At 44.5% G+C, this 6,849-nt stretch overlaps 1 protein-coding gene across 1 annotated transcript in view; it reads right to left on the minus strand.

Annotated features, from left to right (window-relative positions):
- LOC121853365 (thioredoxin domain-containing protein 6-like) overlaps window positions 1–6,849 on the minus strand; it is a 464,042-nt gene that overhangs the window by 220,783 nt on the left and 236,410 nt on the right. The gene's annotated exons all lie outside the window — the stretch shown is intronic.

Here is a 6,849-nt window from a genome sequence, read left to right on the forward strand (position 1 = left end):
GAAATATCACGTGTGGAAGCCTGGTTGCGACAAAAGCAATCCAGGCTGGTCTATTGCACCTAATGGTTAATTCAAGTCACGCTTACCAGTTCTACTTGCCGCGACAACCGTCCACAGTGACTGTCAGTGACGCGAGACTATGTGTGGTAACCCAAGAGTACCTTTTTGTTGTTATGGCCGTGGGAAGAAGTTCTTGTGATGAAGCCTGGTTGCAACAAAAGCAATCCAGGCTGGCAGTAAATGTATCACTTGAAGAATTAAGGCTCTGTTAAGTCACACCCATAGTAGAGTAACCACATGTGTCCCCAAGTTGAAAATTCCCTGTTTTAGAAGATTAATTTTATTACAGCGTGAACGTGAGTAAATCATATATCCATGCAATTTGTAAATCATTGTATGGAAGCTTGACAAATAAATGTAAGTGCAATTATCTGCCCGTATCTGTGATCCTATCTTATTATTACTAAAGGTAATGACTGATTGGTTATGACATAGTATAACCAATAACTTAGATGGATGTTGAAAATTAAATGAATTCATTAAATCATCATTTATCAAGTATAAATCATGGAATGTCGAGTGGTGGAGTGAACTTCTACGTAGATACGCCATAATCTCCTGTAAGTAATCAGTGTGAAGGTATCGGACTCTACGGTAAGAAATAAGAAATATGACATATTATTATCTTTATATAATATAATCCACTCCTACTACCACCGATCCACCCCAAAACCATGACAACTAGAATCAGCAGTGACATAAGCAAGTTAGCGGATGACACCAAAATAGGGCGGCAGATTAATTCAGGGCAGGATGCAAATGCACTACAGGACGATTTAAATAAACTGCAGGAGTGGTCAGGAAAATGGCAAATAAAATTCAACACCAGTAAGTGCAGCATACTTAATATTGGAAGAACAACTACTGTCAATGTATACAGCCTCAACAACGTCTTACTAGAGAAGTCGACTTGTGAAAGAGACTTAGGGGTACTCGTATGCCCGGACCTTCGGCCTAGAAAACAGTGCGTTAATGTTCGAAGTAAGGCAAACAGAATATAAAGTTTCCCATCTAGATGTGTAAGTAATAAGAGTGCAGAGGTCATATTGCAATTATATCTTGCGCTAGTCAGGCCACACTTCGATTATGCTATTCAGTTCTGGTGCCCTTATTATAGAATGGATATCAAATCACTGGAGTAGGTGTAGCGAAGAAAGACGAAAATGTTTCCGGGACTTAGAAACCTTCCCTATCAAGATAGATTAAAACTAAACTTGCATACCCAAGAAAGACGACGAGTGCGGGGAGATATGATAGAAGTATTTAAGTGGGTGAAAGGAATCAATAAAGGAGATATAGATAAAGTTCTTATAATATCCGAGCAGGATAGGACTCGTAGCAACGGATTTAAGTTGGATAAGTTTAGGTTTAGGAGGAAGATAGGAAGAAACTGGCTTACAAATAGGGTGGTGGACGAGTGGAACATGCTTAGCAACTTTGTAGTAAGTGCTTGGACGCTGGAAAATTTTAAAAGGAAGCTAGATAGATTCATGGACGATAGAGAGTGGTTGTAACTCTCGACAGGAGCTGCCATGCACACTGCACAGGCCAACCGGGCTATTGTAGACTCCTTATTTCCTTATGTTTCTTATGTTCTTATCAAACATAGATACGACATAGGACACAAAAACATTCTGGCAAAACATTAAAAGATTACTTGGCACCAAAAATCAAAGAGTAAACCACATAAAAGACCAAAACAGAAAAAAAAACTTTTTTCAGACCAGGAAAAAGAAAAGGCATTTCGTATAAAATGGAAAAATATATTCAGAAAATCAGAAGAATAAAATAAGAACTTTGACAAAGAACATGAAGAAGCCATTAAAGACTGGTTGAGAGAGCAAAACAATAGACTGACGTCCTACACCCTACGCAAATTAAAAGAAAAATCCCCTGGAATAAGTGGCATAACTCGAAATATGCTATTAAACCTACCTAAGAGACCAATACAAGCACTTCTAAATATTACAACTCAGCCCTCTCAGCCGGTTTCTTCTCCGATGCCCTCAAATTCGCTAAAATAATTAGCGTGAGCCACCGCTGTGAGAAGACGCACGTCGCAGTTACTCCCGACCCACGCGCTTCCATGCTTCCACTTGCTCACGACGGCGCCTAGCCAGACTTACTGTCGCCACACACGCCACTTTCACTTTGACGTGGATATCTCGTCCCTGTTGAATTGACTTGCTTGTTTCTCTGTGTTTTTTGCTCACAATTCTTAGTGCCTTCACCGATTCTCCCAGTATTAACGAACCCTGCGGGAACTGTCACTGTCGTTAGGTCAGGCCACTACCCTACGACCCCCGTTGGGGTGGAGGGGGGGGGGGGTTGGCTACGGCACTGGTCCTGAGGCAACGAGGAACTAGGTAGGTATAGTGAGCCTTCATTGTCAATTTATTGATTTAAGACGAGCGAGAGAGACGTAACCAATGGAAGGAAAATGACACAAGAGGCTTTGGAAGGAAGACGACTTCTCCGACATGGCCAATATGTCCCCAGCAATCCACCCTGTGGCAGAACCACCCACCGTCGCGATTCCGACTGTGATGAAGTACAAGATTCCTAAGGAAACCGAGTTCGACCACGCATACGAGGTAGTAGTAGCACTGGAACTGGAATACAAGAACATCAAGTTCAGTGTGAAGCCCAATCTAGTTGGAGACTTGACACTTTCCCCCCAAGACCACAACACAGCCAAGATCCTTAGCGAGGTCAGCAATCTCAACGGGAAGACGATCAAGATAATACCATTAGAACCCGAGGAGAAAACAGCCAGAATGGTCCTACTACGATATCCTCTGGAACTACCTGTAGAAGTCATCATAAAACATTCAAAAGTGACCAAGGCAGAGCGCTGTGTTACAAGTCGGGACAAAGCACAGACAAGGCAAGTGCTAGTGGACATCAAGGGGACAGTCCCAGAGAAGGTAGACCTAGGCAACTGGGGGACTTACAAGTTGCGTCCTTTTGTCCCAGAACCACTACGATGCTACAAATGTCAGAAATTTGGACATCACCAATCCAGGTGCCACAAAAACGTGAGATGTGGCATTTGCAGCCAAAGCCACATGACAGAAATGTGTATTTAGAAACATAAGGACGGAACCATCACGACAGCCAAGTGCCCAAATTGTGGAAAGAAACATCACGCTTGGAGCACATCATGCCCAGAGAGGAGAGAGCGGATGAAAGTTGCAATGGCAAAAGTTCAACCACAAAACAGAACAGAAGCACTTCAGAGCACATTCGTGTGGGGTCAACAACGACAGAACACAGTCAACCCAACACCCACTCCGCCCCAACTGTCAGAGGATTCCTTCCCTGCACTTCCTTCACCGGGCTACAGGATAAAATTGAAGACACAGGGACAAAATCAGTCCATGCAGAAAACCATGACAAACCAGTGGACTCCTCAACCGCAGCTCCACAGCTGTGTAGCAGTAAAAGGACAGAACACTCCAGTATTGGTGGAGAACACCATATTGCCTGGGACACTGCAACCCCTTCAGGCGACCACCCAACTGAATACACTCCAGCCTGCCACTCTACAAGCGGCATTCACCGAAGAACAAATAAAACAGATGATCACTATTATGATAGTGACTTTCTCTACGATAATGCAGAAACAAGATACCAGCATCGAAAATATAAAAAATGCAGTTATGACACAGCTCACAGAAAAGATGCAGGAAGACCAGACCCCCAAAACTCCACAACTACAAGTGGAACAGACGACGCCCTTGAGACAGATATCAGACAAGAGGAAGAACTTGCCATCCAAGAGTTCACTCAAAACAGTGAAACCCAAAGCCCCTTGCAACAGATCACGAGGAATAGAACAACAAACACAGACCGTCAGCAAACACACGATCACAGACAAGAGCGACAGCACCCTGAAGAGAGAAGAAAAAACTCCCGAGATTCCACCTCCTGCTCCTCCCTCAGAGCAGGTGCCCAAGAAAGAGCCACCACTCCTAACGGACGAGGAGGAGAGCGACTCGACCATGAACGCCGAGAGCAACTACAGCACCAGCGACGAGGAGACAATGATAGAATAGCCCCACCTCCTTGTAATCTCAAGGTAACACAGTGGAATGTACAAGGCCTGTCCAACAAACGGCACACTGTACAAGCAGCAGCCATAGCTAATAATATTGATGTCTTCATTCTACAAGAAACCCTGATGTCCAAAGGTCAACAATTCCGCTTGCCTGGATACCAACAGTACTCTGTACCAAAGGGACCCAACTCCCATGGCAGCATGATTCTCGTCAGGGCGACCATCCCCAGTTCAGAAGTAGAAGCAGTTCACTGTGGAGATGGAGTAGAGGCACAAGCTGTTCGGATACACCTGGCAAACGACAGTCTTGTAGTATACAATATCTATAAACCGTCTACCAAACGACTAGAAGCCAGTGAACTACTGACACAAGCAACACAGGAACTTGTGCTCATTGCTGGGGACTTCAATGCCCACCATCCAACGATCAATTCGACCACAAGAATGAACCTGGATGGTCGTCACCTAGTGGAACTGCTGACAGATGTTCCAGAAATAACGCTCATTAATACTGGGGAACCAACACACATACTGGGAGGAACATTGGACCTCACATTCATCTCCACTGAGCTCGTTCCAGTAGCTCAGTGGGAGATAGATGATGAACTGACCAGTGACCACTTTGCAACGACAACTACTTTGAGAATGGAACTACTCCCTCCTCCCCCACGTCCGCCACCCAGATGGAATACCAAGAAAGCAAATTGGAAATTATATCAAGATGAACTCCAAAAATGGTTTTCGAGCTATGAACCAGCAGAAGATATTAACCAACTAAACCAGGACCTTACTGGTGCCATACAACATGCAGCAGAGAAAGCAATACCAAAAACAAACCCTACAAATAGACACCACAAAGACTACTGGTTCTACAATGACGAAGTCAGAGAACAGAATCACAGAATCAACACATTCAGAAGACATCTCCGACAATACCCTTCCCCTGAGGGAGTGAAACTCTTGAGAGCTGCTGTTCAACATGCTCGTCAAATTACTCTGAAAATTAGGGAAGACAAATGGCTCGAGTGGTGCGCAACCTTTAATGCACACACCAGCCTGAGTGAACTCTGGAGAAAACTCAGGATAGCAACAGGAAAATTGCCCAGATCTCCAGGCCACCCCCAGCCACTACAGGAAGCAAATCGCTTGGCAGAGCACTTTGCAGAACGCTCGTCATCAGCTCAACTACCTCTTGAAATAAGACTTCATCTACAGCAAGTACAACTGGAGAGAGAAGTAGTAGTCAGACATGCAATTGAACAAGCTGACATTACAGACTGTCTGTTTACTATAGAGGAAATCAGAAGGGCCAGGAAAACAAGCAAAGACACCGCTCCTGGCAGTGATGGTATAACCTATTCATTGCTCAGCAATGCAGGACTTGCTGGTGAACTTGCTCTCATAACAGTTATAAATGCATCATGGTCAGCAGGCAAACTCCCGTCAGCTTGGAAAGGAGCAAACATTGTTCCTATTCCCAAACCCAATGATCCCCCGAATTTTAGACCAATATCACTAACAGCATGCATCGGCAAAATCGACGAAAGGATGGTCCTTACACAACTCCTCTGGATAACTGGACCACTTCACCACAATATCTTTAAATTCACCAAAGGTCTCAGCACTGCACACAGTTTGGCCACTCTCCTGGGATCGATTGGTCAAAATAAGGCAATCGTAGTATTCCTTGATCTAGAGAAAGCATTTGAGCTGGCAAATGCACAGGCCATTGTAACCACTCTGGCCCGGAAAGGTGTCAAAGGATACCTACTGGCTTGGATTGCTGACTGTCTTCAAAACAGAACAGCAAGAGTTACTTGTCAAGGACAAGTCTCAGGTCAGCAAAGACTGGAAAATGACACACCACAAGGAGGAGCTCTTAGTCTAACTCTCTTCAACATCCTCATGGAAAACTTGTGTCTGCTCCCCTTTCATGAGGGTACCAAACTGCTGTGCTGTGCTGACGACTTAGCACTGATAGTAGAAACCAAATCAGCAAAGTGAAGAATGTATGAGGCTAGGGCTCAAGATTTCAATCCCCAAATCAAAAGCCATGAGGTTTGGACACAATGAGCCGGTGACACAACTTCAAATACAAGGTATTGCCCTACAATGGGTCAATGTATACAAATACCTGGGCATCTGGATTGACAAACGCCTCAAATTTGACACTGAGATAAACTATCTAAGAGACCGAATAGGCAAGAGAGTCAACATGATGAGAGCCATGACAGGACCCAAGGTGAGTGCGGGACATGTAGTCCTAAGAACGCTATATATACAAGCCATTCGATCATTAACAGACTATGCGACACCGGCTCTTAACACACTGTCTGAGGGGCAGTGGGCGAAATTAGAAGTTGCCCAGAATAACGCTATGAGAGCCATTGTCAAGGCACCTATGTGGACAAAAATTGAAAACTTACACATGGAGACAGGTCTCACATCTCTCCAAACCAGAGGGGAACGATTAATAGCATGCTTTGCAACAAAACTGATTACCAGGGCTCGGGAGGGTGACATCAAGAATGGACTCTTACGAGCACTGAACCTTAACAGAGATGTCTTTAACAAGAAAACATGGCTATTGTGCGCAGCTGACGCTGTAAATCGACTGAAATTGAAAGACACAATTCTCAGCAAAGGACCTGATACAATGAGTCCAGACTATAGCACCCCAGCACCGTGGGAGTCCCCGCCAGCAATCTTCAACATTCTACAAACTGGGA

This window comes from Homarus americanus, unplaced genomic scaffold (assembly GCF_018991925.1).
Source record: "Homarus americanus isolate GMGI-L3 unplaced genomic scaffold, GMGI_Hamer_2.0 scaffold51859, whole genome shotgun sequence".
NCBI classification, from domain to species: Eukaryota; Metazoa; Arthropoda; class Malacostraca; order Decapoda; family Nephropidae; genus Homarus; species Homarus americanus.